Genomic DNA, 15498 nt, shown 5'->3' on the forward strand with positions numbered 1-15498 from the left:
GCCAAGGGACACGAGGTGAAACGTCTGGGGACGAGACAGTAGACGCCGTGCTAAATTATGCGGGGCGGACGATTAGAGAACGAAACGATCTGTGATGAAGGGCTAATTGGGCAGGACAGAGGCTCGGGGCGCAGAAGCCAGGGGTGAGGGAGAGGCGCCCGCAGCCTGGCCTCGGTGGCCCTGCTCTCCTTAATGACAATGAGTTTTCTTTTAATACAAGTAATGAATACTTACTGTAAAACACTGGGAAAATGCAAAATGTATATAAAGCGCTGACCTCTCGCCAGCAGAGATAGTAGCTAATGCCTTTCTTTATTCATTTTCGAGTTATAGACAAGTGCATATTTTTCTAATTGAGTTCCCACTGGTGGGACTGCGTTATGATCACTTACCGTTCATGTCACCGACGAGCTACCGATCTCCGGTCCCAGACAGCATGAAACAACACCTGTCACCGGCCAGACGCGACTGACTGTTGTGTTGGTCACACTTGCTCACAGCCTGGGGGCGGAGCCTGTCTCCTGCCAGTCAGGGCCACAGGAGGCCTGCACTTCCGAGCCAGGGGACCAGCAGGGCCTGTGGAGGCAGGCTTTGCAGTAACAAGAGGGTGATGCCTCTGATTCTCGAGGGAGGGTGTAAGTGGCTTGTGGGGGACAATTCCTCACTGGAGGGTGGCTGGAGCCCCTTAGCCGAGGTCCAGCTGGACAAGGCACCTTGTCCCTTGGGTTGGGTTGGTAGCTGGGTTGGGGGGCATATCTGGCAGAAGCAGGGGAACTCTCCACCAGGCCTTTGAGGTCCTGTGAGGTTCAGGGTTGTCAAGGTAACTCATGAAATCTGAGGGCTTACACCACAGGCTATCAGGATGAGCTGGTGTCTGATGGGTGACTTCCTCCCTCTCCTAAAACGATAAAGGTCAATGCTCGCTCCTGTCACACGTCCAACTGTGGTCAGCAGAGAGGATTCTGCTCACCACAAACACCCGGGGACCAGGCTGATGGAGTGCCACTGTCCTAGGGTGTCAGAATGTCCCCATGTTCTTCTCGGTCACAGTGATGGGGAAAAACAAGTAGGAGCACTGAGCTCTGACCCTTACATGCTCCCTCCTGGAAGGGTCTCTCCCCACCTCTATTCTCATTTCTTGGCCAAAGCAGGTCTCGGGGCCACTCAGGGCATGGGGACGTGTGGTTGTCCTGTGGGGGCGCCGGAAGGACAACTGAGTCTCAGCGAACCCCGGCCACGTCCTCTGCACGCCGCTCGCGCAGATTTGGGTCCTCACCCGACACTCCGGATTGACCAGTTTTCCGTCTTATTATGTATTTTTTTTAAAATTAATTAATCGATTAATTAATTACTTTCATCGTCATAAGTGCACGCCTTAATCCCCATCACCTATTTAATCCATTCCCCCCCCACCCACCCACTTCCCCTCTGGTAACATCAGGTTGTTCTGTAAAGTTAAGAGTCTGTTTCTTGGTTTGCCTCGTTTTTAAAAAAAAATTTTTAACTTAGCTCATTTGTTTTGTTTCTTAAATTCCACATATGAGAGAAATCATATAGTATTTGTTTTGCTCTGACTGACTTATTTCGTTTGGCCTCATACTCTCTAGCTCCAAACGGCAAGATTTCATTCTTTTTCATGGCCGAATAATGTTCCGTTGTGTATATTACACATACCACTTCTTTATCCATTCATCTGTTGCCGGATAGATACTTGGCTCTTTCCATAGTTTGGCTATTGTAGATAATGCTGCCATAAACATCGGAGTGCGCGTATCCCTTTGAGTTAGTGTTTTTGTGTTTTTTGGGCAAATACCCAGTGGTGCGATTGACGGATCGCAGGGTAGTTCTATTTTTAATTTTTGAGGCACCTCCGTGCTGTTTTCCACAGTGGCTGCACCAGTTTGCATTCCCACCAACAGTGCACGAGGGTCCCCTTTTCTCCACATCCTCGTCAACGCTTGTTGCTTCTTGGGTTGTTGATTTTAGCCATTCAGACGGGCGTGAGGTGTTTCGATTTGCATTTCCCTGGTGAAGAGTGATGCTGAGCATTTTTTCACGCGTCCGTTGGCCATCTGGATGTCTTCTTTGGAGAAATGTCTGTTCAGGTCTTTGCCCCGGTGTCACCTGCTCTGACGGCCTTTCCCTGACCCCCGTTTACAACTGCGACCCCTGTACCTCCGGCACCTTCTAGCACCCTCCCCTGCTGGCTTTTCCTCCGGCTCTGACCCCGACTCTCACTCTCTGCAGCTCACCGTTCATGCTTGGTGAGGCTCCTCCTTCCAGAATCGGGGCTTCTCCGCGTTGCCCAGGACGCACTGCCCACAGTGCCCCCCGCCCCGCCGCCCCGTGGACGTCGGAGCGTCCACGAGCCTAAGAAGCTGGCCGCGCCCCACGAGCCTAAGAAGCGCTCAGGCAGCTGCGCGAGTCGGGGGGCGGGGGGCGGTGCGCCTCCGTGTGGACCCCGAGGGGCGCCCCCTGGTGGTGCAGCTACTGGAAGGCGTCTGGTCCCCCGCTGATGGGACAAGGGCTGCATCGGTAAACGTTTTGTTTCCCAGCCTGTCTATACCAACTCTGCAGTACCCAGGGCTTCTCTGCCACATCCAGGCCAGGCCCCCGTCACTGCTCCCCTGCGCCTTGGGGTGCCTCTTTGCGGTCCTGCGGCTCCCACTCTCTTGCCCTCAACCACCCCTTCTCCACACGGCCGCGAGAGGGCGCCCTACAAGCATAAGTCAATGCTGTGTCTTGGGGTCCTATGGCACGTGTCCGGAAGTCCCTTCCTGGCCTGAAAGCCAAGGGCAGTCTGGCTGCGCCCGTCTCTACAGCATCACCACCCGCCACGTTCCCCCCATTCAAGGTGGTCAAGCCATACGGGCCTTTCTTCTGCCACTCGAACCTCTGAGCCTTTGCCTATGTTGTTCCCTCCGCCTGGAACGTCGTCCAGGGCATCTCACCTGGCTGGCTCCTATGTGGCGGTCATGTCTGTGCAAAGAAGTGTCACTTCCTCCGGGAAGCTCACTCAACAAGGTGGGTCCCCTGTGGCCCTCATCACGTTGTAGCTGATTATTTATACAGTTACTGCTTTCACGTCAGCCTGTCCTTTATGACTGGAGACCCCGCAGGGCACGGACTGTGTCTGCCTCAGTCACCCCGCACCCCGGAACCTGGCTCCGTACTTGGTACACGGCAGGAGCGTGAGCGTACTGGGGTCCCAGCCTGTCCAGGGCCCCGGGAGGCAGGAGGACCTTGTGGGTGGAGGAAGGGAGTGATAAGGATAGGGGACGTGGGCCCGCGGGCCCCGAGGGATGCCAGCGGGGTCTCCCTGCTCTGCTCACAGCTGCCTGGGTGGTCGGGATGGAGCCAGAAGCCCCACATCTCCGTGGACAAGGTCCGGCACGCACAGTTGTGACTAATCAGGTCCCAAGCCCTGCTAACATGGCAGGGCGACTGGACCACTAGGAACGTCCCCCACAGATGCTCTGTTGGCTAAGGTGCGGAGTCACTGTGACCTCAGTCTCCTGCCCTTTCCCAGAGCATCTGGGACAGTCTGGCTCCAACCTCAGCCTGCCCACGACTTGCATCTCTGCTCACAGCCTGAATGGAAAGTGCCTCGTGAGCGTCCCTGGTTTTATACTAAGTGGTCTCTGATTTTTGGGGGGGCTCTTGGCCCCTGTTCCTAGACAGATATCTTTGGGGCCTCGGTCCCCAGGGCTGGATGGTAAAATACCACGGAAAAAGCTCTCCTAGCAGAGAGTTAATGAAAATGGTCCATTACAAACTAAATGGAACTAACTGTTAGCTAAAAAATAATTCGGCTAAATGACTTTCATCTCATCTCCCTGTAATCACGCCCATGCACGTCTGCCTCTGCCTCCTTTCCTCTCCCTGCCTCCCCCCTTCATGATGCCGCTTTTCCTGCTTTTTTTTTTTAGTTTTTTTTAATGTTTTATTTATTTTTGAGACAGAGAGAGACAGAGCTTGAGCGGGGGAGGGGCAGAGAGAGAGGGAGACACAGAATCCGAGGCAGGCTCCAGGCTCCGAGCTGTCAGTACAGAGCCTGACGCGGGGCTCGAACCCACGAACTGCGAGATCATGACCGGAGCCGAAGTCGGTTGGTCAACCAACTGAGCCACCCAGGCGCCCCTGCTTTTCTTGTCTCTTATTCTTCTTTTCTGCTTAACAGGAGACGACATTTACAACAACATCATTTTCATGAAGATTTGCAGGGAAAGATGGGCAGAAACCCCCGCAGAGCTGACCATGTGGCTTCTTTCACAGGAAGCAAAGAAACCATTTTGCAAATCGCAAAAAAAAAAAAAAAAAAAAAAAAAGTCATTGGAGCCTAGAACACTGTTAAAGTCAGTTACCGCTGGGGATGGAGAAGAGGTGGCCTGGGGCCAACGGTGGTCCAAACAAGAGGCCCGCCCCACCTCTCCCCAGCTGTCCGCCTCATTCCTTCCCTCCAGCCTCGTATCCCTCAGTCTCCCCTCCCTGACCTGACCCTGAGCTGCACCCTGAACCTTAGAAAGCTCATAATCACAATACGTAATGTCTATTGAGAACACGGTATGTCCCAGATGCTGAATTGAGTACTTTAAATTAGAAGTGCCTAGGGGCGCCTGGGTGGCTCAGTTGGTTGAGCGTCCGACTTCGGCTCAGGTCATGATCTCACAGTTCGTGGGTTCGAGCCCCACATGGGGCTCTGTGCTGACAGCTCAGAGCCCGGAGCCTGTTTCCGATTCTCTGTCTCCCTCTCTCTCTGCCCCTCCCCCACTCACACTCTGTCTCTCTCTCCTTCAAAAATAAATAAACATTAAAAAAAATTAAAAAAAAAAATAAATAAAAAAATAAAAAAAATAAATAAAAAAAAAGAAGTGCCTTACGCATTCACCCCACATATCATTTACAAATTCTCTTTTCCTCCGTTCACTGGGCATTTACCCAGTGCCACCGTAGCCAAGACACCGTGGTGAGAAGCGAACCAGTATTTACCGAGCGCCATTATCTCAGTTTACCCCTCCAGTGATCCTTTCCGACGGTCAAGGAAGCGGGCTCATGGTTCGGGCTGAGGTTCACACCGCCTCTGTTCTGGGTCTCGTGGGCACCCAGCGAGGGTTGAGCAGAGAGCGAGCCCTCTCATCCGCGTCCGTCCTACCTGTATGGGGCTCCCGCTCTGCCCAGGGGACGGTATTGCTGTTGCCACGGCTGTGACTGTCATAACGACAGGCACAGCTACACCGTCTTGCAGAGCCCGCCCTGTGACTGGCACTGTGCACCTGCTCCCGTGATGACCTTTCGCCCGCAGTAACATTGCGAGGCAAGACTCGGCCCTGGAGACAGATACGAATCTTCCGTCTTCGAGGCTAAGGATTTGCCCAGGCCTCCAGCAGGCCGGCGGCCGGACCAGGAAGTGATCCCAACACCTTTGCCAGCCTCACACACCGGGATGTGCGATTTCAAGAAAGGCAGGAAGGCCACATCTGCCAGATGAATGGAGAAGCTGAGGAATCTGGCCGCAGGAGGAAGCATGAAACACAAGAGCAGGGAAGCCAAGATGAAACTTGACAGAGAGGGGGGCGGCCAGGGCAACCAGGTCAGTTTCAAGTTCCTTAAGTTCTGAAGGACCGCCTGGAGCCAGTCCCCGCCCCTGTTATTCTCTGCTTAAAGTGAACGGACAGTTTCCCTGTTACTTACAAGGAACCCTGACTCGATGCCAAGGAAACCTGTTTATTTTTAAAATCTGCATTAAAACAAAACAAAACAAAAAAGCTCAGAGAGCCCTCATAAATATCAGAAAGGAAGTTTTTGCAAACCTTTATGGAAAGAAAACTTGCAATCTGGACACACACTTGTTTAACAAGTGATAATTAACTGCTGACAATATAATTTCAGCCTGTTTTTCATAGAAAGGTAATCAAGACAGCCTGGGGAGTGCAGCCTCATGTGCGGAGCTCAGCCCCTCTGCCCACAGCTGCGGAGATGGCCTTGAGGGTCCCTGCTCCCTGCCAGGTGGGGTCTGGACCCCAGAGGTGGCACTGGTATTTCATACCCTGGGCTTTCTGGTCCTCACAGACCCCCAGGAAGGTCTCAGAAGGCGGCTGAAGCAGCTCTTCTCTCACCATGGGACTGTCCTCTCCTGTAGATGTCCTAGTCCCACGTATGCCTGGTACCGACCGCAATTTCGGGAGAGGGGGACACTCCTGTCCCTGCAGCTTCTGCCAGGCCTTGATCCGACAGGGCGCCCGGCCCATCCCCCAGTTGACAGAGAGGAAACCGGGGCTCCGAAAGGTGGAGTCACTTGCTCAAGGCCACACAGCTGGTGAGGAGCCAGAAGGTGATGTGAACTCTGACCTGCCTGACTCTCATCCCCGACTCCCTTTCTCTGGTGATCTCGACCGTTCTTGCTTGAGTTTCCTCATCTGTGAGTTGGGGGTAACACTAACACTCTCCTTATGAGGACATTTGAGGAGGAAATAAGCTGATACATACATCTACACGATGTGTATGTATATATATGTGTATGATGTATATGATGTATAGATATGTATAGATGTAGATATCGTATAGATGTATATATCGTATATATACACATCATATATATGTATATGCCATATATATATACACACATATCATATATATGTATAATCACATATATATGATATGTGTGTTGTGTATATATATATACATATATATACACAACACACATATATGTATTTATACACACAACTCTCAGAATAGTGCCTGGCCCTTAACACATGTTAACTATAATGCATATTAATTATTATTATTAATAATCATATAAAAATCATATCAACAAAATATTGATGTTATTATCAGCCCCTTATTATCATATAAATAATAGTAACCACAATATCAGCTGCGTACAGATATACTAGGTCAACTTCTTCCCTCCAACCAACCACAGGCCATTGGCTCCGACCCCTTTCATGGTCGCTGTATCCCTGTGGGACTCTGTCCAGATCCCCAGCACCCATTTATGAGGGCAACTGAAAGAAACGGCACGATGCTGAGTGTAGGGGAGGAATTGCTTCCCGGGCCCTGAAGGTCTGGGTCCTCTGAGGACAGACGTGTGCATCGTCTCCTGGCTGCCGTTGTCAAGCCCCATGTCTCTGACCCGTACTCAGCTGTGCCTGCAGTGACTCACTGGGACGTTTGGACATTTCTGTACCCGTTTCTTTCCCCTGGGTCTTCCTTGTGATCCTCAGAATTTATGCCGCTTCCATTCTCCCCCATCATACCAGCTACCCGGAACCACTCACTGCTCCCAGAACATTCTGTACCCTTTCGCATCTCTGGCTCCCCTGCCTGGAGAACCTTTCTCTCCATTTCCCGCCTGAGGAAATTGGATGCTCCGAGGCCCGCCTTGAGCCCAGGTCTGTCTGCCCTGACTGAGCATGGATGGGACAGAGGCTCTGGACCCTCTTCCTCAGGCAGTACTACGTGCCCAGTTCAGCACGCCGGCCTGTGTGATCTCAGTCTTCACATCACCCTCAAGGTGGGCTTTATTATCTCTATTTTCCAGCTAGGGCCCAGGGAGGAGAACTGACTTGCTCTAAGTTACACATCTAGAAAGTGCCAGAGCCCAGGTGGAGACGCATGTCTGGCCAACCCCAAACCCTAGGCTACGGATACGGCCCCAGGCTGCCTCCTTTCCACTTTTGGGTCACGCGAATCCAGATGGCTCCTCCCCTAAAAGCAGCAGGGTATGGTGCCCGTGAATTCCCACTCTATTTGTCATTGATCCAGGCCTCGGGCCTGAAAGTTCACAGCTTTGCCACACAAGCCCAGGCACATGTGGACGTGGGAAGAAACTGCTCCAACACATCCTTGTGGACACTTGCGAGTTCCGCAAGAGGTTAGTGAGCACATCCATTGTACTCCAAATCTGTGTCCACACCCCAGGCCCACGTACTGAGTCCCGATCCATATATCCAGCTGCCTCCTGGACCCTTGCCCTTGGATGCCCCATGGGGTCCTCAGACTCAGTGAGCCCAGATGGGTCTGGGGTGAGTGGGGCAGGAGACGGACCCAACCTAGAGGCTGGGTTCTGACTCCTGCTTCTGAAAGCCTTTTCCCTACAAAATCTAGAAATATTTGATCAAAGCCAGGGACAAGCAAATATTTGAACAAGCAGGGACATCCCCAGGGAGTGGAGAAGAAACGACAAGCTGGGTGATAAGCAAGGGCCAACTGGGCTGGGAGCGAGGCTGTGGATTCCGGGTGACCCTACGACTTGGGCGTCCCCCTCTCAACAGGGACAGATGAGGTCTTGTGCCCATGGGACCCCGTGAGTTGGGTATTCAGTCTCCACACAGAGCTGGGATTTTTGAAGTGCTATGTCTCCAGCTGAAGAGTGTATTAGAAACATAGATTCAACTGGGAGGATGTAGGGGATGGAAGGGAATCTTGTCTGTCTCTGGACTCCGGGTAGAGCTATAATAACACAGAGTTCTCCTGGGAATTTGTAAACACGGGCCGGCACCTTCCCTGGTCGTAATAGTTTTAATTCACTTTGCAAGTTTGATTTCTGGAAAGAGATGCCAAGGAACTAAGTCATGATTGGATCCAGCTTGATGGTACTTCTGGAGCGTCTGAAAAAGCCAATCCAGAATAATTCAGTATGCCCACATCCTCCGCTCAGGCTATACGAGATTCCCGCAGAGAAGGCCCTGACGAAGAGGAGCTTGCAAACCTAAAGTCCAAAAGAAATGGAATATCCTACGTGAGAGGAAGCAGACAAAAATAGAAAGATTAATTCCAAGAACCTCAAGTAATAGAATGATTCCAGGGGGAGACTCTAATATGAACATGCTTAAAATAAAGATATGACAGAAAGAATCTACAGATGATATTTCCTCATCTGCAAACTGGAGACAATAGGGCAGTTTGCTAACGGGTTCTCTAGTGCATTCCATAGAGGGGCTGCCGGGGGGATCAGCACAGTGAGCCCCGTGGGGGAGGGGGCTGCTGTTACCATTGTCACAGCCCTCTGTGCCAGGCGCCTTCCCAGCCTTCGAGACAGGTGTCACTGCCATGTCACTTTACTGATGAGGACACAGGCTAAGCGGGGAGAACCTTCCTGGGGTCACGCGGCTGGGAACGGCCGAACCTGGACACAAACTCGGGTCCTCTGACCCTGAAGCCACTGGTGGACTGTGATTCTGCATAGCTGACCTCACCTTTCTGGGCCTCGATTTCCTGATCTGCACATTGTGGGTGCACAGGGGGGTCGTGGCTGGGATGAAGCACGGAAGCCCTCGACACTGTGCCCGCCACCGGGTGACCGGCCAGTGGGTGCTGTTATCGCCTGCGTCATACGGACAAGGAGCCTGAGGCTTAGACAGGCCAAGGGCTGGCAGGGCCTCACCGATCTGTGCGAACCTTGTAGACATCGGGTCCTGGGCTGGATCGTGAGCTCCGGGAGGGAGGACTTGTCTGTCTGTTTCACTGACTTCTATCTGGGGCCAGGCCTGGGGAATGAATGAACAAATAACGAATGAATGAATAAATGAATGAAGTATTTGTGAGTCCTACTCCCGTTATTCCCATAAGAATGTTCTTCGTGCCCAGGGGTTTCCCCAACAGGAAGCGGCTCTGAGAAGCCTTGTGGCCACAGACACAGGCAAGCCTTCCTTCAGGACAAAGGAGGCCACCTGAAACCCAGCCCTATTCTTACCTTTCCCACTGATCGCTGCCTGACACATTCTATATCTTCATCCCTTATGATCTGTGTTCCCCAGCCCATCACCGTCTCCATGGGGTCAGGGACTTTGTTCATTGCTGGGTCTCATGGTTGGTGCTCAGTGACATCCGTTGGGCTGTTGAAGCGATGTCACTGCTCTGAGTCTCAATTTCCCCCGTGTGCCCAGCAGGGAGATAGCATCCCCCTACAGTCACTGTGGGGACGTAATGAGACCGCCTGTCTGGTCCTTACTGTGGGGCGACGCATGGAGGACGAGTGACGGCCCTCCCCGCTTTGCAACCAGGGACCTCGTGTAAGAAACGGATTCTACAGACAATGCGGGGCGAGCGTCTTCTTTTTTTTTTTTCTCTCTCTTTTCTTCTTTGGTGATAAAGCTTTCTGCAGTCAAGCTTTGTTTTGTCAGGAGAATAAGAGATTATCACACTGGCTGAAGCAGTCCACTGAGGACATTTCCAAGGGGACCAAGAGGCGAGACGCGTCTCTCCCAGGACGCCCCCTGCTTTATCTCTGCTCCTCACACAGTCGATGACAGCGGCGACACGTCTGGGATGTTTCCAGGGCCCCACGCTGCACCCGCGTTCTTGCACTTACACCTGTGAGAGAGACGCCCCCTCCCGCTCCAGAGATGAGGAGCCGGAGGTCTGGAAGGTGAAGTGCAACCTACCCACGGATGTGGCCGAGCTCACACTCAAACCCAGGTCTGCTTGACTCTGAAGCCCTGTTCATTGTTCCTTAAATACTCAGAACCCACTACTCACTTAACTATTGAAGGATTGGCTCTAACCAGGGGTTAATGCATCATATGAAAAGGATATTTTAATGTCTATGTTTAATTATTGATCTTTTTCATAGGAGCCACCTCTATTTTCCTTCTCGTGTTAGAACTTCTTCCTTGATCTCTAAGAGTGGTTCGTTAATGCTTAGGGACGATTTGAAGAACGGAGCAAACCAGAAGCAAACCATGCAGCTGCCTATCTGGTTGCTGGTGTCCTTGGGGGTGTCCTTGGCTGCCTTGGGAAGGTGAGCGGGGATCCCTCGATCCAGTTCCTGGTGACCCTGCTGGGGCTGCCCCCTGGGGGGGCTGGACTTGCTCCGGGAGAGCAGAGGGGGTGCAGATGAGTCTGAGCCAGGCTGGTCCCGCCGGGCAGAGCCGGGCAGGTGACCGGCAGGGATGGTCACTGGATCTCCCTGCCCGACACCATCAACTGAGATGGGAGGCAGGAAGGTCCTGGAACTGGTGGAGGGTCCAATGGTGATGGACCCCAAGCTAACTCATGGTCATGTGATTCCCTGGGCACCCCAGGGGTCACCTCCGGGTTCCTGAGCCCCTGGATAAGCCGACTCAACCTGGCTACACAGCACTGACTGTGGGCTCTTGTGTCTGCTCCTTGGTGCTTTGGGGATGGAGTCCACAATCTGCACGGTGCTCAGGCCCTTTGTGATCAGCTCCCACCGCCCTCTTAGGCTGGTCTTGCCCCCCCCCCCCACCCCGCCACGGCTAATTGGAGGAGGGGGTTGGCTGTTACCTACCCAAACGGTCGGAGGGTCAGACACAGACAAGGGCTGTCCTTTACATCTGAAGGTGGGACCCAGTTAGGTGTGGTTTCCAACGCCTTGGAGAGAAGACAGCCCGAGTGAGCTGGGCTACTTAGGAAGGCAGACTTCTGGAAGCAGGCAGAAATTCCCCGCTCACAGGTGCCGACAGCCCTCAGGCCACAGGAGCAGCAGGGTCAAAGTGAGTCTTCTGGCCGGGAGTCACCGTCCAGTTCTTCCAGACCCACGAGCTGACCCCGGTCACTGGCGGGTCGGGGCAGTGGAGAAAGGAGACGAGATGCCCCCTCGGGCGCTCTTCCTCAGGGGAGAGCCCCTGGGCCCCTGGTCAGAGCCTTGGCACTCGCGTCCCGCACAGTCACGCAGTTGTCCCATGCGGTCCCTCCGTCTCAGGCTACGGATGTTAGAAGGAGAGGGGGTGCACGGGGGTGCGGGGTGGGGCAGAGGGGCTCAGACGCGAGACTGCAGAGAAGTAAAGGGAAGCAGTGATACCTGGAGAGACTCAGAGAGGCTCCCTGAGGACAGCGGGGAGGGGCCGTCTGCTTATCAAACCTCCTTGTCCTGCAAGGGACTCCAGGCCGCTTGTAAAGCCGCTGTGCGGTGGGATCCGGCCGGCCCTCCCACCAGCGTTTGCTGAGCACTTGCTGTGTGCTGAGCACCTGCTGTGCACAGACGGGTCCCGTCCTCCGTCTGGTGGGGGAGAAGCGCAGGTCAGGAGGAGCCCCCGTTTCTCTGCTGAGGACGAGCCCTGCTGGGGATCGGGGGGGGGGGGGCAGTGACTGACTCTGACCCTGACCCGGGTCTCCAGTGAGAGCGCCCGGGCGCCCAGGAGGGTGGGGATTTGGAGAACCCTCTCCACCTCACGGGACAGGTAAGCGAGGCCCAGGTGGGGGCGTGACTTGCCTGCCGTCCTGGACCCAGGTTCCCCCAAACCTGAGTCCACAGCATCACCGGCCCAGGGGTCTCAGGACCGTCACGGCACTGCCTCTCCTCATCCCCGGGCCGCTCAGCAAAGTCTCCCACGCCGACATTAATGACACCTCCCGGAGGTTAATTTGTAAGGAGACAGTGAAAATGTTATTTAAGTAGCGATTATTAAAGTCATGCCGGGGGGTTGCCACATAATAAGTACTTCTCTGTGACCTCATTGTGAGGACAGTGTAGCAGTTTCCATTTAGCCCTGGGCACCGAAGCCACTTAGTCCCAGGGAGTGGCCCACCCCGTGGCATCATCGATGATACTGGCTTAATAATGTTTTCATTAAACCCAAACCGAAGTCACTTTAGGACGCTTCTGGGAGAGGAACGCGCTGGTTTCCCTGGCCCCAGTGCCTGAGTGGACACCCCTTCCTCAGCGCGGGGGGTTTTCTGCTCTCCAGACCACTCCCTCTCCCGTGCAGCCGGGACGCCTGGAGCCCCATGTCCCCTGACACACGCAGACGCCTCATCTGCTTGTTTCTTATATTTCCCATCGCTCATCCCTTCGCTCACCTTTCAGGGTTTTCTCGTTCATGTGTTGTGCTAATTCGTTCCTTGCTTCGCTCTGCGGTCCGCTCATCCCAACTGCCACCGCGTGTCCTCTCCGTCCCTCCTTCCTTCCACCGCCTGCCCGCGCACTTAGCTCTTCAAGGTCCCAAGGGGCCTCCTTCCTCCTCCTCACCTGCCTCGTGTTGGGTCCTTCCTTCACTCGTTCCTGAACGTGCTCACTCGTGTGTCTGCTCCCCAGCTCATGTGGTTTCTACTCGACCCGTTCATCCATGCATCGTCTGACAAAACCAACTTCCCTGGTGGTGTGGTCTGTGTGTCAGGTGTCTGTCCGATGTTCTTCCCACCTTGCCTCCCCCACCAGCATGCTCTGGGCATCGCAGTGAAAAGGGCCCTGTTCTTTGTGGTGGGGGGGCGCTTCTTATTCTGGCGTGATAGCGTAAAACACACACGGAAGGAGGCACATGCCTGCTGAGCAGAGCACCTAGAGCTCCCAATAGCTGAGCTCCCGGTGCCAGCACCCACCCCCGGGTGCCCCTGGGTCCGTCGCCATTTCTCAGGCATCGTTTGAGTTTGGGTCCCCTGTTGCCAGAACCTTCGACAAGGCTTTGATACCCGTGATTCAGCTGGGGGAGAAGGAAACACCCGAGGGCAGTGGGGAAGGGAGGCAGGGAGAGCAAGCCCTCCGATGAGGCCGTTATCAATTCAGTGACCATGGTGGGGCTCAAGACCAGATCAGATGGGGAACAGAAGACAGTGTCAACCACACAGGGCCCAGAGTTATCCACCAGAATGGCAGAAGATGGGTAATTTTTTTAAGTTTATTTTGAGAGCGAGAGAGACAGAGAATGAACGGGGGAGGGACAGAGAGAGAGGGAGACAGAGAATCCCAAGCAGGCTCTGAGCCGTCAATGGGCAGAGCTCGACGTGGGGCTTGAACTCACAAAGCGTGAGATCACGACCTGAGCCGAAGGTGGACGCTTAACCGCCTGAGCCACCCAGGCGCCCCAAGGCATGTCTTTAAACCGTCATGTTCCTTGGGGCCACCCTTCCCAGCATCCTCCACTCCCTGCTCATTTAGGGTCCTCCTGCACACCCGGGCCTCACTCAGACTTACTGTCACATTCCACCCAGAAGGATCCTTTGACGCCAGTTGGCCCAATGCCTGTGTTTTACATGTTGGGGGAAACTGAGGCCAGAGAGGGGGAAGCAACGGGTTCCAGATCACCCAGTAGGCTGCGGGATGGCCCGACCCCCCACTCAGGGCCTGACTTCCTCTCTGAATCCAGAGAATTCTGCCAGAAACACTCTTGGAGAACAGAGTCAAGGAAGGGGAGCGTCTGCCTTTGAAAAGCCAGAGACTGATTTGCCCTGGGGCCATTTCTGCTGTTTAGGGCCTCCGTCCCCCAAACGTACACACTCAAGAGCCACGTTCGTGTTTCTAGGGTGGATGCAAGTCTTACTTCAGAAGAAACGCATGTGACTATAGCCTGCTATTGATGAAACTATAGCCAGTGAGATTCTCGTCTGGAGAATATATTGCAGGAGGAAAGGGTTTGACCCGGGAGAATTCCATCACTTATCCATGTACTTTGCTGCCTGAAACATACTTCATCGAAATGGAGAAAGAGGACATTTGAACCTTTGAAGGTTACCCTTCCTTTTCAAAACGGTCTGGGTATGGGTCCCGTGGGCACACGCTGACCCTGTGAAAGGTGAGGGTTCGTCACTTGTCGAATCTGGCCCTCTTATCGCTCTCCATTGCTACCAAATCCTTACCCTCCCGCACAAGGGACATCCCGGCACAAGGGACTTACCTCCTGCGCAAAAGACTCCTTCTTGCAACTTATCGTCTACAAATTTTCCTTGCAGCCTAGGAGTCTTTTTTCCTCTCCTTGGAGAGACTGGACACAGTTCGTGGGCCCGGAGACCTGAGGCTGGGCAACCAAGGATTCCGTTTCGGATACTCTGCTCTGCCCATGAACTACTAATAATAGTTACCATCTCCCGAGCTCCTGGCCTGTGCCAGGCGCCGTCCCCGGTGCTTTCCAGAAACACTCACGGCAGCCCTGCAAAGCGGAGGCTTCTTCACGTGCCCACTGTTGTCTCCTCCCTGGGTCGTGGCCAAGTGGCCCCAGTGATCTCTCTGGTTCTGCGGCTCTGTCTGCCTATCAATCCCACACGGCCGGTGCCTGTGTACATATGAAACTCGGCCAGTCTTGATTTCAGAGAGAAGATTGGCCACTGAGCAAGCAGGATGGGGGCAGAATGTGCTGCCTACGCCACCCCCCCCCCCCGGCCCCAGCTTCTGTTCTCTACCTTAGGAGCAGGGGCAGACAGAGAATTGTCGTGAAAGAAAGGAAGCGTCTCACGGCTGGCAGTGGCCTTGAGTGTCCATGGGGAGAGGGACGTGGGAATGTCCGCTGGTCAAGTCTTGGATCTTTGGGTTCGTGGTCATGAACACTGCCTCACCCACCAGATGTATCTGGGGCATCAGGCGCCTTCTCTCTCTTGAGATCATGTGATTCCTTGAATAAAGAGAAGCCATCTGTTGAGCACCGATGGCACTCATTCAACGAACAACTGTTGAGGGCCTACTAAGTGCTGGGCTCAGCGAGCCCCTCAGAGCTGGCAGCGATAGAGACCAGCCAGATGGACTCCCAGCTCTGTCCACTGTGGTTGGCATCTCGGCCACCATGTGAGAGCTCCTCTTTCAAGCGCTGGCCCCTCCTGATGCTCAGT

Source organism: Panthera pardus, unplaced genomic scaffold (genome assembly GCF_024362965.1).
Source record: "Panthera pardus isolate Hobbes unplaced genomic scaffold, ASM2436296v1 HiC_scaffold_11, whole genome shotgun sequence".
Lineage (NCBI taxonomy): Eukaryota > Metazoa > Chordata > Mammalia > Carnivora > Felidae > Panthera > Panthera pardus.